Source organism: Phoca vitulina, unplaced genomic scaffold, assembly GCF_004348235.1.
Source record: "Phoca vitulina isolate PV1807 unplaced genomic scaffold, GSC_HSeal_1.0 scaffold9, whole genome shotgun sequence".
In the NCBI taxonomy this organism is placed as follows: Eukaryota; Metazoa; Chordata; class Mammalia; order Carnivora; family Phocidae; genus Phoca; species Phoca vitulina.
In genome coordinates, this window is record NW_022589712.1 from 58,200,992 (window position 1) to 58,223,336 (window position 22,345).

The 22,345-nt window shown below is 37.4% G+C and overlaps 1 protein-coding gene across 2 annotated transcripts in view; it reads right to left on the bottom strand.

Moving 5' to 3' along the window:
- Positions 1–22,345, bottom strand: part of GRIK2 (glutamate ionotropic receptor kainate type subunit 2) — a 1,100,253-nt gene that overhangs the window by 692,128 nt on the left and 385,780 nt on the right. The window contains exon 1 of one of the 2 annotated variants that reach the window (XM_032408165.1): positions 13,506–13,550. The exons of the other annotated variant lie outside the window; for it this stretch is intronic. The gene's annotated coding sequence lies outside the window, so the exon portion shown is untranslated. Of the gene's footprint in view, positions 1–13,505; positions 13,551–22,345 lie in introns of those variants that run through there. 2 annotated transcript variants of the gene reach the window in all.

A 22,345-nucleotide genomic window follows, 5' to 3' on the forward strand; every position in this document is an offset into this window, starting at 1 on the left:
GCCCCTGGTGTGATAGCTTAACAAGAATTTGGTCATCCACCCTCTGCCAGGCAAAATCCTTGAATGACAATCTCTGGAACACTTGTGTTCACGGCACTTGTGACAAGAAATTCTGTAGTCTGTCCAATCCCCTGCCCCTGAGAAATATGATTTAATTCTCACCTGGCCCCTTCCCTTCTACCTAAGGCTTTCTCTGATGCTCTTAATAGAAGACATGTGGAGAGAGAACACAGGAGAAAGTGGAGGCCTTTCCCTAGACTAGCTAGTAAAGGGGAGATCTCCCACCCACTGCAAAAACACATTCCCTGGACAGAAATTGGCATTTCCTATTCTACTTTGGAGAAGCCAGACTCAGGGAGTCACACCAGTGCTCTTGGCTCAGGGTTCACTGAGGAGCACATGGGCTACTTCCAAGGGCACCTTCCCCAGGAGAGAACCAGCAGCCTCATCCATAGCAAATTGTCAGGGATAGCCAATAGTCAGTAGTGGCAGGGGAAAGTGGTCAGAAGGAACAAATCAAGTCTCTCCTCCCTGACAATGTCACCATGATCATGTCACCTCTGTAGCTTCTGTTTTGAAGCAGGATAATATATGAAATGATTTTTCAACAAAGCTAATGTACATTTTTATGCATCAGAAAAGCAGAAGATTAGATTTGATCTCTAAAAGCCCTCTACTGCCAAAAAATTCTAATTCTTTCAGACCTTGGGTGTGCTCTGCCCAATATATAATCTTTAATACCTACTTCCTCAGAACTTAAAACTATTTCCTATGTTGGCTTTTTTTTTTTCCTGATAGCATAGGAGTGTGGACTCTTGAGCTTATGATTTGGGTGACCTTCGGAAAATTACTGATTCATTCCTTGCCTACACATCCCCACATATAATATAGGGAAAATAATCATACTTACTATCATAGGTTAACAAGGGAAACACTTAGAATAGTACTTCACACTAAAATGTACTTTATTCAAACTGTTATAGTTAATGGTCAGGTTATACAAGGTATATTCAATTACAAAATTTTGAAAATACAAAACAATAAGCTGTATAAAAATTAGAAATCAAATTAACCACCAAAGCAACACTTTACACATTTACATATTTAAAGGCAGATGTTTCACATTTTATCATGCCCATTTCCCTTAATATTATAATGGGAGCGTGTTCTCCGGTCATGAATGATGTCAATAATGGTTTTAGTGGTTTTACTATAGTCTCTTGGTCGACAGGAATTAACATCCTCAGGGCTCTCTATATGTAGCTCTCAATTGCTTTCCCAAAGAGATATCTTAATTGTAACTGCAGCTGCTGGAGTTTGAGGGTCCTTGTTGAATTACACCTTAATCAGTGTTAACTATTACCTTTAAGTAATCTTTGATAATTTGATAGATAAAAATTGTATATTAATTAATGTGTTCCTTTGAATGTCTGTTGTATTTCTTCTGTGAATTGTCTGTTCACATCTTTTTTTTTTTTTTTTAAGATTTATTTATTTGAGAGAGAGAGTGAGAGTGTGTGAGCAGGGGGAAGGGCAGAGGGAGAGAGAGACAAGCAGACTCACCCACTGAGCGGGGAGCCTGCTGTGGGGCTCCATCCCAGGACCCTGAGATCATGGCCTGAGCTGAAAGCAAGAAAGCAAGAATTGGATGTTCAACCTACTGAGCCAGCCAGGAGACCCTGTTCACATCTTTTGACCATCATTTTTTAATACTATTTGTCTTTTATTATGATATTGTTTTATTATATAACCCTTTGTCATATTTTGACAATTTTTTCTTCACAGTTCCTATTTATGTCTTACTTTTGTTTCCAGTGATATTTTATTCATTCAACAATTATTTATTGAGCACCACCTATGTGCTGGGCACTACTCCAGGCTCTGGGGATATAAGACAGTGTACTCTGCAAAGTAAATAAGACAGAGAAGTCCTTGATTTCATAGAACTTGCAGTTTAGTTAGGGAAATAGATATTAAATAAGAAAATAAGCAATTAAATAATATAATAAATAACGTAATAAAATTGATCTTCAAGTGGTATTGATCATTTCCAATCTGCCAGAATACTACAATAAATGTGTCATTCATTGATTATAAAGTTTAGGGAGTATTTCCCAGAACACAAAAACTAGAGGGGTTTTTTTTTTTTTTTCCTGACAGGTTACAGGGTAATAAAAACTTTCCTTCTTCCTAAAAGATGATTCTCAACTCAAGCTGCACACTAGAAGCACCAGCTTTTTAAATATCCATGCCTATCCACCCCTCCTACCCCATGAGTTGGTTTTGGGTAAGGGTTGGGCATAGATATTTCTTTAAAGCTTGCCGGATGATTCTAATCAGCTTGAATACAAAAAGACTAAGACCTGGCTTTTATGTTGAAACAAAAGATACTAATCTAGGTCACCTTGGGATATGATGAGAGATACAACTCTCTTCATTCCTGGGAAAAATCCAGATAACTGGAAGTCAGATCTCAAATCATCTGCTAATAATTAAAGGGAAGGACTTTGGGAATATAACTAATACCATAACTGAAGATGAAACTAAAGAAACACATTGTATGAAAGGAAAACTGAATAGTAGTAAAACATATACACCATGAAAGTCTGTATTAGTCAGGATAGGATTACGCTACAGCATTCATGATAATTTTTAGTGGTTAAAAACCACAGAAGTTTATTTCTTGCTCAGGGTAAATATCCTACAAGAGTTGGCAGGGAGCTCTGGTTCACAGGCACACTCAGAATTTCAGGCTTACACATGACCTTAAACACAAAGAAATAAAAGAAAATGAAAATCAAAGTACCATATCTTTCTAAGTTGCCGTGCCATAAGAATACTGTTTTTTGCCCTACATTCTCAAAAAGAATGGTAGCTGGTACTTACTCTGGTACCTGCATTGAAGTGCTCCATAGACATTTATTATTATTAATGGCCAGACTAAACCTCAAGGCAAAACGGGGCTTTTAATTCCCTATTCAAAGCTGAACTCAGCATGGTGAAGGAAGAAAATAAATGTGAGTTAATGAATTTGTAACACATGTTGCCCCTGTCCACCAGGGGTATGGTTTAAAAATGTGACCAACTAGATTAGCAACTCCTCCTCACATCTGGATGGGTGTAAGGGTGACTAGTGGATGGAGCTAAGAAGGTAGAGACACCAAGCTGTTTACTGGTACTACATGGTACTTTACAATTAGGAATAATGAAGTGAGTGGAATGTATTTTATTTTTCTAAACTGCTATAGCATAGTGAAGTAGGTGAAAAAGAATCACAAGACCTGACAAAGTCAAGAAACAAAGGGCATCCCTCCTCCAAAAGAAAACATCAAGGAATACTGACACAATGTATTTTTTAATATCATTATCTGACACATGCTGACTCAAGTGAATGTTATTGTATGGGGCATTACTTCAGTTGATTGAACGCCATGTTCCTGAAAAATAAGTCAACAGTGTGATCCAAAGAAACCTCTTCCCCAGATCCCTATGTGACCATCCACCTCTTAGAAATACGAAAGGATAAAAAAAAAAAAGAAAAGAAAAAGAAATACGAAAGGATAATAGGAAAAAGGCTAGATGGATCAGTTTAAATACTTCCCCATAGTCAGGAAAAGAAGTCAGAGTATGAGTATGGGTCTCTTTTAATCTTAAATACTACACTCCAGGAGTGAACTAGTAGTCCTTCCCCAGCTTCTGCTATGTTCTTGAAATATTCTGCTGTAAAAAAATTCACTACTGAGGAATTTAGGATGAGGTGGAAAAGGTTTTAGGGAATTGATGACATAAGGAGACCTGTGTAAGCCCTATAGATATTTTTACATTAACCAAAATAAAAGGAAAATATAGTAGAGTAAGTAGAATAGCAAGAATGCATTAAATATCCATACATGAATAACTAATACTTAGTTTCTATTTTCTGTTTCTTCTTTACTGGGGATACTTCGGGATCTTCTGTCCCCATTTTTTTAGTAAGTGACTTATAAATTGTTTTTGTTTTGTTACAGTTTATAAATATACTGAAGAGGAGTCTGGTATCTTATAAAATTTTTGATGTACTTCTGTTCTTGTGACCTAAATTGTTCAGTTCTGCTTCCAGAGATCCAAGAAAACCAAAATAATTTGTATACTTGTTATCTGAGATTAAGGGGGAAAAGGTGATGACAACAACAAAATTGGGGTAATCTTATCACTTTTTCAGTGTATTACAGAAAAGTAGACCTTATCAAGGCCTAACTCCCACATCTTTAATATGCCCTGAAGACCAAAGACAGAGTTATTTAGGATTAGCTTCATCCATGAACCTAACCAAAGCCAGGATAAATTAGAACACAGCAAAAGACTTGAACCTGGCTCTGTGAAAACCTCAGACATTTTTTAACAGCTTCCTACCTAACAGAGAAGGTTTAAAGTTATTTGTTATTTGCTTCATTTTCCTATTTTTCTCTTAATTCAGCATTGCAAAACCTTCTATCATACATTGCTGACCACCATTGTTTTATCTATTGTTATGCCCCCTTCCTGGAGTGTGGTGTTAGGTGCTTCCCACATTTCATGGACTAGTCAAGCTCTGTTTTTATCCTCTGCCTTGACCAAAAAATAAATAAATGAACAAAAAGGAAAAAAGGCAAAAAAAAAAAAAAAAAAGTAAAAAAATGTTTACCTTGTCTGTTAAGAATTGGAATGTGCCACCCCCACCCCCAAATTCATATATGGAGTCTTACTCCCCAGTGTGATGGTATTTGAAGATGGGGTCTTTGGGAGGTAATTAGGTCATAAGGGTGGAGCCCCCACAATGGAATTAGTGCCCTTATAAGAAAAGACATAAGTTTCTTTCAGTCATCTTCTCCCTCTCCCTCTTCCCTTTTCCCCCCGTGCTCTATCTCTCTCCACTTGTCATGTGAGAGTACAGCAAGAAGACGGCCTTCTGGAAGCCAGCAAGGAAGTCTTTATCAGGAATCTGATACCTTGATCTTGGATTACCCAAACTCCAGAACTGTGAGAAATAAACGTATGTTGTTTAAGCCCCCCAGTCTATGGAATTTTGTTACTACATCCAGAGTAGACTAAGACACTGTTCCAGATGATGATTTATTTTTCATAGTTGAAGGTACTGTGGACAATTCTATTATGTTTCTAAGAGTTACCATTTTTTCATCTTATTCAGAACCTGGGACACTCTACTGTGATACTGGGGAGAGGCAACCAGACTATCCTCCACCCTTGATCTCTCCCTACACTTCCCCCGGGGCTCCTTTTCTTCCCAAGTCTCACTCCCTCCCTCATTTTCCACCCCAAATTGCTTCAAGATCTATATCGACTAAAACTGAGATTATCTGTGTTATCAAGTACTTTTTGAACCAAATTTTCAAGGGAAAGAAACGTATATGAGGACAGACTAAATTAAGAAGTTGCAACTTGAAAATCTGTTATTGTGTTTTTTGCATTACACATATGGTACTGTACATTAATAAGGTAAAAGTTTAATTTAACAGAATTAGCCTCAAATGGAAGCATTTGTTCTTTCCCTAGCTTTAAGCAGACTTGAAAATTGTGACTGATTCCTTGTCAATGTTATCTCTAAGTGTGAGGATATAAAAATAACCTCACGTTTTGATTTTAGAAGAAAAAATATTATTTTGTGTATGAAGCCCTGTAGGCTGTGTGTTCAAGGCCTTCTTAGACACAATGTGGTGAACATAAGTATGTTAGAGATGTGATCTCCTTTGGGGCTGGACCTCAACTGACCCTAGGGAGAGGTGGACTATTTTAGGATACCCTAATGTGGTTCTGATCTCTGTTGCTGCACTAACCTTGGTGCCCTAGTTCTTTCTCTTCAAAGGACAGTCTGGGTCTCAAAGGACTTCAGTGTTGTCCTCATGTTTTATGGGTTCTTTGGACTATAATATCCAAGGTGGACCTATAATGGAATTCCTAGGGGAGCTTTGAGATGGTCTGAAGCATGAGTTGGAGACTCGCAAAATTAATATACACGTATTGAAGACCTACTGTGTTTCCCCCACATTTTTCTTTCCTTCTCTATTTGCAGGTAAAGTGAATTTCAGTTTACCGATTCATAGCTGCTGCATTTTTCTTCAAAGGCAAATATTTTCATGAAATCATTTTGGCATTCTTCCACTTCTAATAAAATAAGGCAGCATGATTTGGAACCTCTAACCCCTTTGCAAGAGTCTCAGAAGATACTAAACTTATAAATCACTGCTACTGCTAATCATTTTGAACTCTAAGGACTACCATGATGTTTCTTCTGTATTTTCCTTTATGTTTGTTTTCCCTGTGTTTAAGTGCTAATGACATTCATTGCTTTTGAGATTTATCATATTAACACCACTGTAACAGTTTATGGTGTTACATTTTACAAGATTCACTTAATATAATTTTAATTATCACTGAAAAATAGCTTTTAGTCATAAAAGTACTTTAAAAATTACAAGCTAAACCCACCCTAAATTAAAAGTCAGGGCTTGTGCTGTTAATAATAATTTTATAAAATGAGAACATCACATGGCACAGTGGCTCAAAATTGAAATATCCATATTTTAAATAACAAAAATACATTTTGAAATATAAAACTGCCAAGTAAAATGGTTTCTTCGTGATCATATTTTATAGCATTGTAGAAAATTACTGGTATGATAATTACAAATTAACAATGCATATTATTTAAAAAAAAACAAGGTTTAGCTTAAAATCTTGGTATTCTATCACTATATGGTGGCTACAAAATATTATAATATCATGGTGAAAACAGTGCAAGAAGCCACTGGACGCTAAGCACCATGAAGATTATTCTTGCATAAAAGATAAACCTAGTTTTGAATCATCTACAAATAGAAACTCAATAAAAGCTGTAAATAATGATTCTGAGAAACCAACATTGCCAAGGATCTCTAACGATTCTGCAAAATTTTTAAAATCTAGAAGGTCCATTTTAGAAGATACTATAAACAAAGTATCAAAACTCTTTATTCCTATCAAAGCCACTATATAAATTAGGACCTTTGTTATTTCACATAATTACTTCTGCCTTCCTAAACATGCTGGATGAGTTCAACCTCTCTAATATGGCTGAAATTAGTTTTCTTACCTCTTATTAGGATGTTTTCTCTATTTCTCAATAATTCCCTACTACCCATCTCAATTTGTATTAGGTCTTATAAGACTTTGCTCAAATTTGATAGCTATAAAAAATTTCAGGATTATACATAATTCCTGTCAAGGGTTAGACAAGTGTTGGGTCCTGAAAGTTTGGACAATGGCAGGGATTAAGGATATTAGTGACTTAAAGCATGAGATTGTGGGTCCAAGGGCAGATATGAAATTTGGAGATGAGTTAGTCAGGGGAAAAAACACATAGGATCAAAACATGACTAGTCTAAGATTCTCTACCTTGTCTGAAATTCAAGGGATCCATTTAAGCCAGGGCATTTAGTGATAGCAAAAAAGAGCAGGGAGATAAATAACTAGCACTTGGAAATCTTGCAACAGGTATTAGAAAACCAGTTCTGAGAAGTTGGCTCAAAGACAGAAAATTCATTCTCTGGGAGGTCTCAGGCAGTAGGTAGGGACTCAACAACAGTAGCCCAATGGAGGCTCGATTACTAGGAACTTGAGACATAAGACAAGAATTCACTCACAGTTTCACAATACAGGAACTCAGATCATGGAGTGCTGAGGTCAGAGTGGAGGCAAAACTCCTAAGAACCAGATTGGCCAAAGGCTTTAAGCAGAAGACAGCCTGCACTGGGAGTCAGAAGTCTCAGCCATGAAAAGGAGAAAACCTGACTCCCCCATGAAAAATAAGGACATAAAAACAGAACTTCCCATGCCATTTCAGGATGTTCTTGCCATTTATGAATTCCATCCATGGATCCTTTGGTGGTACATAGATCACTTCACAAACAAGTTTCAAAATACGGGATTGAAACATAGAAGACCATTGCCCTACTCAATGGAACTTCCTACCTGCCCCAGCTTCGACTTTTGAACTCCTGTAAGAAATATTATTTCCCTCATTTATCTGACACATAGGATATTCTACCAGTGTGTAGTTTTAAAATATATATTCATATTTATTATCTTTCTTTCCCCTAAAGTCTGAGATGATATTTTTAATCTCCTTGCCCTTTATTTCCCAGGAGCATGACACATTCTGTACCTATAAAAGTTTGCAGTTGATGGTGAGTTTATAAGACAGGATAAGGAGAGCCAGCAAAGACATTGATTTTGGACACTGAAAATGTCTAACAATTTTGAGGGAAAGAGGTAAATTTATTTACCTTGAAAACTGGATATGCTCCAGTGAGCTTCCAAATATCAGATAAACAGCTGTTCAGATTAGCCAGATAAACTTCACATCCTTGCCAGGGGAATCTCACACTCCTCAATATTATGAGAAAAGGAGGGAGGGTGAGAGAGAGAGAGAGAGAGAGAGAGAGAAAGGGTGCAGTATGATTAACTTAAAATTATTTAAATGAGTAGAATTTTTATAATTATCTTTCAAATACTTAGAGAAAAAAATTGATTAAATACATTGAAAAGAGAAAGTGTTAAGAGGCTTTACAAGTATATGATTAAGATGAAATGAATGGAAAGAAGACAAAGAAAATGAGGCTCAAAATCAGGAAAGATTTTGGTAGCAGAGCCATTATCCTGAAGTATACAAAAGCGCATAGCAGGATTAAAGATACTGTGAATAGACAAAACTTCTCATCACCCTAGAGAACAGACTAGATTTCTGAATTAATCTTTTCCCATCCAACTAGTGAGATGCTTTGTGAACTAATTGGTACTATTGTGGTTCCAAAAGTCTTGCTCTCATTTTGCTTATAAGAGTGTTTGTGTTTATGAAAGGACTGATGTTTTTCTATCTCAAGATCATATCTTCTTTTATGCTGGTGAAGGCTCATATTTACACATTCATTCAACAAGTACACACACACAGCAGATAAAGAGAAACTGGTGTTCCATGTAGCTTTGAGATATGAACTTAGAGATATCTTATTTGAAACTTCTTGAGTACTGTCCCAGAACAGCCTAACATGTAATCCTTAGATGGAGAAATTCAGGCACGGTGAAGCAAGGTTATTTGTCTTAGGTCATACACCTGGTTAGCAATGGCAGATCAACCAACATTTCAGACTTTTGGAGCCAAGGCTGTGAGTAAGACTCAGTGTTACCGGCAGTTTGCTAACCAATGCCTGCAAAAGATTTTCATTTAGAAGACAAGGGCAAGTCTCTATGTATAAATAATGGAAAAATGTATTGGCTGCCATAATTTTAAAAACTCCTTTCATTTGTATAGATATCCATTCCTGTTAGTAGTGACAACTTCAAAGAAGAATGATCATCAAGCATCCATCCATAAACATAATAAGCAGTATCATCTTCACTCAAATCTCTCACTTAGCAACAATAGCCCTAATAATTGAATTTGGTAGTTTTGCTTTACTCAGGGGAAGCCCCTGCAAATGCAATATGCTTCCTGGCTTAAAAAAATGTGCCCTCCGCCTGGGTGGCTCAGTCGTTAAGCGTCTGCCTTCGGCTCAGGTCATGATCTCAAGGTCCTGGGATCGAGCCTCACATCGGGCTCCCTGCTCGGCGGGAAGCCTGCTTCTCCCTCTCCCACTCCCCCTGCTTGTGTTCCCTCTCTCGCTGTGTCTCTCTCTGTCAAGGAAATAAATAAAATCTTAAAAAAAAAAAAAAAAAAATGTGCCCTCATTTTATTCCATTGGTCTCCTAAGCACACACTCATTTCTTCATTCACCCTGTCATTCAGTAAATATTTGTGTGCTCCTGCTATGTTCCAGACACCATTCTAGGTTACAGGAGTAAGTACAGTGACAAAGCAGGAAAGTCCTTTCTATCATTGAACTTAAATTCTGGTGGATACAATAAAATAGAACAGACAGAATATCATGTGACTTCTATGAGGATTCACATTTATAATTGAAACTATCTCTTCCAAAGGGAAAGAGAGATTTACCTAAATAATTTTCTATTGTCTTTTTCAGCTTTACCATTTTAGACCTGTCACAGTCATTGCTAGATATTAGAAGTGTAATAACAACTGAGCATTACAAACTCCCATTCAAAGTACAAAACCACAATATCCAAATATGTTGCTTTCTCTCTTTTTTTTTTTTTCCGTTCGGCAGTCCCATTTATATTTTCTATGGATAATCACCATTCCTGTCCCTCACTTCAGAGTAATAAATTATACCAGGGAAAAGTTTAAAAATTCTTACCCAGTAATCTAGGAACCAGACAATCTGAGCCAAGTTCAAGGCAACCTCAACTCCCTTTTAACCTTCCTTCCTTCACTTCCTCTTGCTCTTCCTCCCAGCACTGGTGTGATACCCAAGGCTGCATAAATTGAGCACTTGCTGTGATGAAGACAAGAAGTCACTTTCCCCTTGAGCCCTTCTGTGGAGCCCAGCGGAGAGAAAACGTACCAGCTATGTTTTCTGAAGCTAATCAATGTAGATCCATACCCTAAATGTAACTCAGATCAGGTGCATGTGGGGGAAAATGAGAAAATAAAATAACACAACCTCAAATACTCCATTCCTTTCTATTTTGATATAAGTGCTCTGATGTACAAAAGATTTAACATAGAAAAAAACTAAAATAAAATCTTGTGATATAATCAGCAAATAGTTTGCTTTGCATTTATTAGCTTTGTTCTTAAAAAATACAATTACTAGCATTTCTATATTCTCTAATTCCACTCTCCTAAACTTGATTTCCTGAGGAATATTAATATTAAATCACTGTGAAGTGGCATATTATTCATAGGAAATGTAGTTGCCAACTAAACAATGTATCAAAATTCAAGTTTGATTTTTTAAAATTTCATGTTTTTATTTATTGCTCCTGAGAAATGCTTGTGTGCCTCTGAAACCCGAGGAGAGTATAGGGTCCTGTGCTTTTCTTAATCAACAAATATTTATGTGGTAAATAGAATGCCTTTGGCCAAGAATTCGCATGTCGACTTGCATCCTGATGAAAATTTAAATAGCTGATTAAACATCTCAAACACAGGCTTTATAATGGATGCCACTATCATTTTGCAAAGTAATTTAATGCATATTTAGTGCAATTATTATGTACTCTCTTTTCATAAGGAGACCCAGCTGTGATTCTGCAAGTGCAAGAAAGAGAGCAATTGGTATAAGGACAGCAGTTTGTTGAGATTAGTGTGAAGAAGGTCTCCTGAGCCTCACTTCACTGGAGATATACAATTGTAGCTTTGAAAAAAAAGAACTTCATGATGTTGTTACTATGTATTGTATGCATTTTGAGTAAAGCAGATAAACAAATGTAATATTCAACACTAAAGGATTGAAGAAAATCATGGAACACTACATCAAAAACTAATGATGTAATGTATGATGATTAACATAACATAATAAAATAAAATTTAAAAAATCTATTTGGAAGTTCCTATCGCTAATCAGATAAAGACATTTAAATGAGCACACTCCTACGTTATATCCCTTCTTAGATTGTAGAGGACTGAGTGAGATAAAGACTCAGGCAGGTTAGCAGAGTAATGTCTTATAATATTTTATAATTATATTATAATTATATATAAACAAAACCCTATCTTAATTAAGCCAAACAAAAATTCCTCTCCCAATTTTCGAAGATTTTACTTTCCTCAGAAATTGTGCCTGGATTTCCTCTCAAATTGAGTACTAATTTATTAAAATTATTATTATCATGAACTCTTCATGTTCTTCTAAGTCATAGAATGTTCTTTGGAGAGAGACTATCAAATCAGTTTTTGCAAAGAAACCAAAGAAAACATGGTGCTTCACAGATAAAGAAAAGGAAGGCGAGAAGCCCAAGAAATGATGGGAAATATATTTTCAGATGAGAGTTAAAATGAACCTAACTACGTAGTTCCATAATTTATTTCTAAGTTGTCTGGAGTCTTCCCCATTAGCGTATTCTCATTTTATATCCTTTTATGAGAAGGAAAGAAAAGGCTTCTTCAGTGTACCATATTTTGCATGTTTTCTTTCCATTGCTTTTAATAAAAATGTTGTCAAATCTTTCCAGTGCATTTTGGCACCACTGACTCACAGTATTTGGCCTGTATGTGCATGCCTAAAGCAGCCTTCTTCCTGTAAGCACCTGAAATCTGTTATCAGCACCCTTTCTCCTCCCAAGAAACATAATAAATACCTTGGCTCTCTGAACCTCACTTAAATTGACATGTTTAGACTACTAACTAAAAATATGTCAATTCTCACCTCTCTTTAAATTAAATCCAGGATTAGCTATAGAAACCGAAAATAATTGGGAAAAACTGGTCTAGGAAATAATATTTTTTAGCACAAAATAATATTCTTTACGAAACGTGATGAGTATTTTGCTGTAAGGAAATGTAATAAAGGTGCCATGTGCTATCTTTATCATTCCTTCAATGTGATGCTCTTGGGGGGATACAGTTGGGAGGGAGGAGAATCCTCCAACATTTTAAAATGGGAAAATAAGCAATAAACAGTATATATATGTATATATATATACACACACACATATATATAATATGTATGTTATATATACACATATACATATATTATTTTTTTAAGTAGGGTTTATATTAATATAAGGGAATGCACTAGGACCTTGGGAGCCTCTGCGACATTGAGTCAGTTTAGTTGTTTGGATTTCTATGAATCAGTCCTCTCAATTTAGTGTTTAAAACCAAAATGTTAATGAGGGGGATCCCGGGAAAAGATACTTGCCCAGAGCTTCATTTATCATGACCTCTCTTAACTAAATTCTCAAGGGAGTTCCAATTTTAATACTTTTGAGTCTATACCTAATAACCATTGTTGAATTTTTCAGTAAATGTTTATGTTCTTGTTTATGCTTTTCAGAAAGGCCTGGAATGAAAGGAAAACATTCTTTCAATAAAATAGCTTAGCTCTAATGGGAAGGAGATGGGAAGTAGTAGGGAGTAAAGAGGAGAGACGGACTTAAATGACTTTCCTTCCAGAGAAATCAGTAAATTGAGGCAGAGTTTAGAGAGTTTTGCTCAAAGTACATCAACTTTAGAGATCTGAACTGAGAGGGAAAGAGGTTAAAGGCTTTTCAAAGCACTGGGGTAAGAAACTGAAGGTTTGTTGTTTTGTTTTTTCCCCAACTCCCTCTGAATTATGTTTTCACAGAATAATTTAATATGTGCTCTTAAAATGTATATATTACAGAAGTGTCAGATACAGTCATATGCAAAACCAAAAATAACACTAAATTATTTGGCAGTCAATATTTGCAATCTTGCATTACAAGCTTCACTGCTTCATTTCACTAGCCAACTTCAACCCACAGTTTAACAAGTCTATCTTAAAGCTCCACTGTACGTGTAGCCTTGAGCTACAAATGTAGGGGAGGAATTCAGAACGAAAAGAAAGGCAACAAACAAACAAAAACCCTGGGACCTGTGAGATGGTCTCGATCCTAGAGAAACTTACAGTTTTAGTTGAGGGGTCTGCATCCATGGTTTTGCTACTGACTGCAAGAAGCTCTGTCCCCTCGTCTGGGTGGGCGAGAAAGAAAGCTTAGTTGAGGGATTTTGGATGAAGAGTGCAATTCACTGGCAGTCTGGATCAGCTCAATTGACTTTTCTAGTTTTTAATTCATGTTAATAAAAAGAGCTTTTATAGTTATTTAGAACTAGCATGACAGATTGTTCTGTGCTCTCTTGAGCTACAGACTCAGCCAGTGAATTTCCTACAGTCTATCCCAAATTGAGTGAGTTCTACAACCTACACAGTTTCTCTGCTGTTATCCCTGCTCCTGTCATTTACTTTGTTCCCTGGCAAAGGATTTTGACTGATTAGGCAGTTAATGGGTGTGTAAGTTACAGTGCTCAAACTGCTGCACCAACACAAGGGAGGATCCTCAAACTAGAACTTGTGACATAAATTTTGGAGCAGCTTGAGGAATCTTCAGGGAGAAAGATCAAAGAAACAGGTAGAGGAGATCAATAGGCATTTAGGGACTAACATATGAAGGGCGCCATGTAATTACTGCAACTGGGGAGGACCCACCAATAAATGCACCAATAAAGCTGGAAGAAAGTGGGATGGGGATGCGTATTAAGGAGGGCACGTATTGTGATGAGCACTGGGTGTTATATGCAACTAATGAATCGTTGAACACTACATCAAAAACGCATGATGTATTATATGTTGGCTAACTGAAGATGATAAAAAAAAAAAGTGTGGTCAGAGAAGCATCATGACATCAGGGATTTGAAAAGAGGAATGTTTACTAACACGAGCTTCTAGCGGCAAGAGTCAGCATAGCTACACTATGATAACCCTGTAGAAAAATGATCTGATTATGTTCCCACTGATCTTAAGTCCAATTTATTTGAATACATGATTTTATTTGCAATCATAATTGAAAATATAGCTGGAAAATACACCGAGTTTCAAACAGAAGTGTATGTCACTAGCTCTGCCTACAAAATCATGAAACTCATGTTTCAGTCCTATCTACCAATCATTCAAAAATTTTTGCCAAAATTCAGATAGCAAATTTCTATCTTCCCTGATATTAATCAGTTGTTCTTAACAAATAAATTGTAAGGCAGTTTTTCTGATTTTCCCTCCTCTCTGCCCCAATTTTTTTCTGATTTTTAAAATAAATTAGTTCAAAATTCACTAACTTCAGATTTTTTTTTTTAAACAGGTTAGGAAATTTAGTTTCTGAGTTTTTTAAGTACATAGAGTTCGTAAGTACAAGAGTGTTTATAGGTGACACATTATTTTCAGCAATAAAATTACATAGCAATGGAAACATTTCCAAATATCCACTTTTGAAATGCTCTCTCTGTAGAAGAGATTTTTTTTTAATGTAGCATTTACTTTCTCACTTATTGCTTAAATGTCACCTTTACCTGTGAGGGAGACAGACTTAGGGGGAATTTTTTTTTTAATACCTTCTAGATAGCTTACTGTTGAAATCCATTTCTCTCACAAAAGTAATTAGTAAATTTAAAATATTTATCTTTTTATGAAATAAAAACATATAACTTTGAAATTTCAGCAATTATTTTAAATATTTTGTCACAAGACAAGTGGCAAACCTCTGTGTGGAACAGATTTTCAGTCATTCTACCTCTTATTACAAAGCATTTAAAAATTATAATATTTCCAGGTCTTGCTTTTATGAAAATAATCAGCTTGGTGGCAATAAATGGTAAGTAAAATACACTTTTGTTATGAGATACTAAAATCAAATGAGTGAGGGCAGCCCTGTCATACCTCCATGCTGAGAAACTTCCATTTTTTCTTCAGGATGCCTCAAGGGTCTAGTTTTATTGGCTAAGATGCCAACAGGTATGGGAACCAGTGTTAATCCATATACTGATTATTAGAAAAGCATAACTTTGTATTTGAAAAGTAATATAAAGAAAAGCTCTACTTATTTTTTCTCTGCTCTAATGACTGCACTTGCAAGCCCCAAGGAGCATAGCCACTATGAAGACCACTGCGCTTTGTGGTAGCTCTTGAGTGGATTCTTCTACACAACTCTGAGCAGAGGTACTGTAGAAGAGGGAGTGATGATTTGGGATTTGAACTGAGGTGCCGTAAGCTCCAGGACGCATCTTTAACCACATCTCACAGAGTTTCTGCAGTGGAGGGTAGGAATGACTGGCCTGTCCCACTCACCCAGATGTGTATATGACAACAAAGACATTAGAGACCCCTCTCCTAAGAACCTAGGCATCAAGAGGAACACAGCCTGCTTCTACCCATGGCCACAGAGACCTACAACCATTTGAATAAAGACCATTGAGTGCTCCAAATTTTGACCAAAATATCATGCTCTTTCTTGGGTAGAATGACCAAAAGGAGAAGTAATGAAGGAGCCAAATAATTCCACTGACACTCCCAAACTGAAAACAGTAAAGGGGCAAAAGCTTCCCTGTGGGCTGAGTTCCCACAACACTTCTCAGCAGTTAGGAGAATTCATCTTTGAGCTTTGTGTCCCCCCTCCTCTGCAAAACAGAGACTAGAATTCCTGCTTCCAGGGTTAAATGAATATGTTTCATAAAGTATAAAATACTATAAATGTGAGCTGGATCAGATACAGAGGAATGGCAAAGTACCCTCACTGTCCTCACTAGTTCCAGAAACTGAAAACATCCAGTGCTTATCGCTGACTGGTGGGGGAGGGAGGAAGAGAATACTTTCTAACTAAGGCAATTTCAAAGAAATTGGTTTTTAATTCACAGCTTGGGTGGGTACAACTCTTCCACCCACAGCCAGCTGTGCCCAGAGAAAACCTAGGCCTGTATTGGGTGGCACCTGGTCTGCCTAGAAAGTTTGAGAAACAGTTCTATTTCTGGCCATCTCAGTACTCCCTAAGCACTCCTCCACAGCATGCAATTTAATCAGTGATTTCCCTGGACAGCCTACCTTCTCTTTATTCATATGACGTATTATTAAGCCTTTGGAGACCCAAAGAACTCTCACTAACACCTCTTTTTGTCTTCCTAAAAGAGTTCATCCAAAACATGACTCCCTTTCCTCAAGGTTTCTTGTGGGAACCTCATTCAGCAAAGAAAAACAAACAAAAAATGATACCCTTGTCTAAAAACACTGTGTTTTTTGTTCTACAAACCCTTGAATTTCACTCTTATAGAATTGCTTATGAAAGCTTCTTTTAATCCAGTATTGGGTATAAATGATAAATGAAATGAAAAGCATAATTTATCACAAGATACTTCATTGGTCTCTTGCCTTTGCTAAAAGTCAGAACTCTGTCATGCTTCCCTTTTTTAAAAGCTCCCAAATAACCCAACTTATTATAAGTCTGATGCTCCGTATGTTATACATCTGAAAGGCATATATTATATAATAGATCTGAAAATAAACTTCAGATACAATTATGAATCAGTTTTCTTTCTTCTAAAGCTACTACCCCAAGTTTCTCTTTCTCTTTGCCGTTATACTTCTACACTGAGCTGTCAGTCCCATTCTATCACCATAGCACATGCCTTCTTCCCCATCACTAGGACTAAAGCTGCTCTCTTGGAGATCATCAGCTGGAACCTCATCTATCTTAAGGTCATGAAACATTTGACACTAACATCCTCTCCTAGAAATGCTCTCCTACATTGATTTCAAATTTGTTTCTCAATTTCCTCTCACCCCTTCAGGGGCTGGTACACGGTGGCCTTTGCCCGTTCCTCTCCCTCAGCTCCCAGCCTTAGATGATCGCCTTAACCCCCCTCCCCCCGCCCCGCCTTGTTCCCTTTGGTTCACTTTATAAATGCATGTTGCTCCACCCTCTTCATCTCTGACTTACAGTCAGTCCTTATAGGTTAGGACTGCCTTGTAGGTTAGATGTAGTTCTTCATCTCTAAATGTGTCCTTCTGACTTGTTTGCCAGCTTTCAGGTTGTATTTAATTTTAACTCTTAATTTTTTTTCAGAGCTATCTACCCAAATACAGGCTACATCATATCATTCACCTCCTTAGAAAACTCTGTGGTTTCCCATTACTTTTTTAAACTCCTTAGTGCTGATGGCTGTTAGCATTAAGCACTCTGCCAAGATCTGATTCCAGCCATGCTTCGAGCCTCACTTCGCAGACATCCCTGTGAGAATTCTTCTCTCGGGATGACAGATGTTTTATTGCTCTCTGAGTGCACTGAGCAGTTTTCATATCTTGTTCCCTGGAATGTTCTACTTGAAGAATGAATGGGATTTCAATAAAGCCCAGCACAAATGGCCCCACCTCTGAGAAGCCTTCCAGAAGGCCAATGAGATTCCATCTCTCCTTTCTTTGGCCCTTCTCCTACATCCCTCTACACACACAGCATGGAGCCTGTTGCTTCTGCCTGTTAGTTGTCTACACACACGTTTAGCAAAGGAGATTTGAAGATGGAAGATGCTCAGTTAATATCTAAGCAAAATTTAAGGACTTATTAGAAATCTTTTTTTTAAAGATTTTACTTATTTGAGAGAGAGAGAGTGTGAGCAAGAGAGAAGAAGCAGGGGGAGCAGCAGAGGGAGAGGGAGAAGAAGACTCCCCACTGAGCAGAGAGCCTGATACTGGGCTGGACCCTGGGATCATGAGCTAAAGGCAGACACTTAACTGACTGAGCCACTCAGGTGTTCCAGGACTTATTAGCAATCTTATATTGAATTGCTCTAGGTGAGTGGGGGAGGAGAATAACTTTTTTAAAAAAATATAAAATTCTAAAGTAAAGAGTAGAAAATATTATAACAATGTAACAATATGGACCATCCAGAAATAATAAATAGCAAATGTTGACATTTTGTGTTATTTGCCGCAATTTTTTTAAATTTAACAAAGCATTTCTGATACAGCTGTGGCCCCTTAGTATTCAGTCTGTAGGTGCACTTTCTTCTCTCTCTTTCTATATCCTATCCATTCGAGTTTTTCAAGTTTTTTTTTAATTTAAATTCAATTAGCCAACATATAAAACATCATTAGTTTCAGAGGTAGAGTTCAGTGATTAGCCAGTTGCATGTAACACCCAGTGCTCATCACAGCACGTGCCCTCCTTAATGCCCATCACCCAGTTACCCCATCCCCCCACCCACCTCCCCTCCAGCAACTCCCAGTTTCTTTCCCATAGTTAAGAGTCTCTCATGGTTTGTCAAGTTTTTTATTTTTAATACTATTTACACATTCAATAATTTTTTTTTAAGATTTTATTTATTTATTTGACAGAGAGAGACACAGCGAGAGAGGGAACACAAGCAGGGGGAGTGGGAGAGGGAGAAGCAGGTTTCCCCCGGAGCAGGGAGCCTGATGTGGGACTCGATCCCAGGCCCCTGGGATCGTGACCTGAGCCGAAGGCAGACGCTTAACGACTGAGCCACCCAGGCGCCCCTACACATTCAATAATCTAATGATAGTATTGTTTTGTGCATTTAAAAAGTTTAAGTAAATGGCATCACTGTGTAAGTTGCTTTTTCCACTCAATTATTATGCTCTTGAGATCTGACCATATTGGTACATTAGGATCCAGTTCATTCATTTGAACTGACCACCATGTATGTCACTTTATAAATAGACCACAATTTATTTATTCATTCTCCTATTAATGGATATTAAAAATTTCCCCCAGCTTTTTGGTGGGGAAACAGTGAGAACACTTGTATCTATCTCCTCTGCATATATTCAAGTATTTCTCTAGAGTATATGCATAAATCAATATTGTTGGTTCATGGGTGTTTTTTGTTCTTTTGCATTTTCAATCTTAATAGATATTGCCAAGTTGATTCCCAAAATGGTGGATAAGGATAGAGAAATTTTAATGAAATCTGAATGTAACTGACAAAACAAAGACTTATTTGTGTCATCAATGATATTCAGGGCTAACTAAAATACCAGGAGGTTGAGGAATACATTTTATGAATTGACAAGTCACTTATTGCCGGCCAATAACCAAGTAGGCCTAATTTTATAAAGATACTAGTGTCAGCAGTTTCTGTGCTCATTTCTAGTATATAAATTTTACTATTCTTTAGCAGATACGAATCTTGATGAAGATCTCAAGTATGCAAAAACTGGAGCATTTCTCTTTTTTTTTCTTTAAATCAACTAAATTTTGATCAATATCTCTACTCTTTTTGTTGTTGTTATTCTCCCTCCCCCCACCCCAACCACAGATACGCAAAGTTTCCAGCAACTTACATAGTACCAGGGCTTCCCACAGTCCTCTCCAGGGACTGCTCCTGGCTTATCTTTGAAATCTCTTTTTCCCAGGGGGTGTGGCCCATTCAGATTTGGCAGCCTTGCTTTTCATTGGTCACAGGTGGAAGCCGTGAGTCCCTGTGCTCAGCGTCCAGCAGACTCAGAAGCTATGCAGACTTGGAGGTCTTTGCCCCCCTACCTGGGCCACTCTTAGGGACTAAGAATCACCTAGTCTTGGGACTTTGCTACTTTTGTTCTTTTCTCCAGTCTCCTGGAATCCAATCTCTCTGTCTGCCCTCTCCCCCACCTATCTCTCTCTCTCTCACACACACACAATCTTTTTCCCTTTCCATTATCTTCATCCAGTCTCCCTCTCTCTTTCCTCTCTACTCCAAAATAATTGGGAAAATACCTATGCTTTTCAAGCACAAAGATCTTATGTCCTATGATCTGTGGGATTCTATCAATTTAAAAGTAAAGTCCAAGATATTTCAGGGACAACTTCCACTTTTCATTGATTAACAAAAAAAGGTAATTAGGGATACCAATCAGCCAGAAGTATTGCTTTAATTATATGAAATAATCATTTTCTGCAGGACTTAGAATAAACATGAATAACCAGTTCTTAAACTACTGAAGAGTTTTAGAGGATAAATTTGAAATTACCAGTTCCAATTTCTTCCCAACTTTTCTCAAATATGTTGGGCACAGAGTGTTCAAGTACAGAATGAGCATCAGTGCTGGAAAGTTACCAGCTAACACCAGTTGTCAATGCCCTGCCAATTATAAAGAAATAAGAATTATTGGAGGCTTAGCAGTAACCTTAGCTCTGTGAAGAACTATTCCCAGGAGGTTTCTGGGTGGCTTAGTCAGTTAAGTGTCTGCCTTTGGCTCAGGTCATGATCTCAGAGTCCTGAGATCAAGCCCCACATGGGGCTCCCTGATCAGCAAGGAGTCTGCTTCTCCTCTCTCCCCCTCCCCCTCCATCTACCCCTCCCCCTGCTCCTCCCCCTCCTTTCCTTGTGCATTCTCTTTCTCTCTCAAATAAATAAATAAAATCTTAAAAAAAAAAAACTGTTCCTAGATAACTAAACTGCTTAATAATCTAATTCTATTTTATAAATGTATAGTTGAGGAAAGCCAGGAAAATCAGGAGAGGCTCATTGATAATTGGATTCCCAGCCCAACTCACCCACAGCCTTCCATGTTTCCTAGAGCTCTGGGTAGACACTGAACAGATTGTAATAACCTGAAAATGGTGTAGTGTGAGCTTCACCGTAGCCTTTGCTGACCATGCTCTGTAATTCCTTATTCACCCAGGTCCTGACTTTGAGGGTTTAGAGATTGAGCTATACCAAGACAAAGAATATGGAATAAAGGCCAAAAGCTTCTGTGAGTCTGTCTGATTGAAAGTGAAAACCTGTATTCTACTCACAGATTAGGACCTCTGTGTTAAATGTAGTTGTCACTAACAAGGAACAGGCATGTGGCTGACCAGAATCCACTCCAAACCTGCACAGTAGAACCGAATTCTATATAACAAGTAGCAATAGTGGGTGACCATACCAACTAACTATAGTTTCACTGTTTATCTCACATTAAGTTTCAGTAACAAAGATGCAGATGCATTTTCCAGTTGCTTTGTTTGCAGACCATTGAAAATATACTCCTAGAGGGAGTCAATGGAATTTGGGGTAGAATAGAGCTAAATTATAACCCAGAATTGTCCTCAGCTCTCTTGCCAAGGTGGTGTCTTGGGTAACCATACACACATGGCAAGAGATAAATCAATACCTCTTCTGTGGGTGAGGAAGTCTGGAGGAAAACCCAATAGGTTGATATTGAACAAAAGGAAAGTCTCACAGACCTTGCTCTGTGAGAGTTATTTTTCAGCATATGGTCTCTAATTAGGAGTAAAATTTAAAACCTTTTGGCAGCAGAATTATTTGAGCTTGCTGGAGTAAAGTAATCAAGGACTAGCCTTTTATTTTTTTCCCCAAGATGATCATTCAAATAGATATAACTAAACTCTTTTATTATTTATATATTTTTTAAAAAGATTTTATTTATTTACTTGACAGAGAGAGACACAGCGAGAGAGGGAACACAAGCAGGGGCAGAGGGAGAGGGAGAAGCAGGCTGCTCGATCCCAGAACCCTGGGATCATGACCTAAGCTGAAGGTAGATGCTTAACGACTGAGCCACCCAGGCGCCCCAACTAAATTTTTTAAATGTGATAATGTGATTCTTTTACCTGTGAACAGAAGACACAATGCATCTAATACATGCCCTTTTTTAGGACTTGATGAAAATAAACCTCAATTGCCCTTAAATATTAAATACTTTGAAGATGGGAAAAGAAGTCAAGAACAGGGATCACTGTTCAGCATTCCACTCAGTATTTAGCTAAGACAAGAGAGTCACTGCTTCTCACTCCATAGGCTGGATAAGCAACACTATGAGGCCAGTTACGATGGCTATGAGAGAGGAGGTGGGTAGGGGGATGGGTGAAATAGGTGATGGGGATTAAGGAGTGCAGTTGTGATGAGCACTGGATATTGTATGTAAGTGTTGAATCACTAAATTGTACACCTGAATCTAATATTACACTGTATGTTAGCTAACTG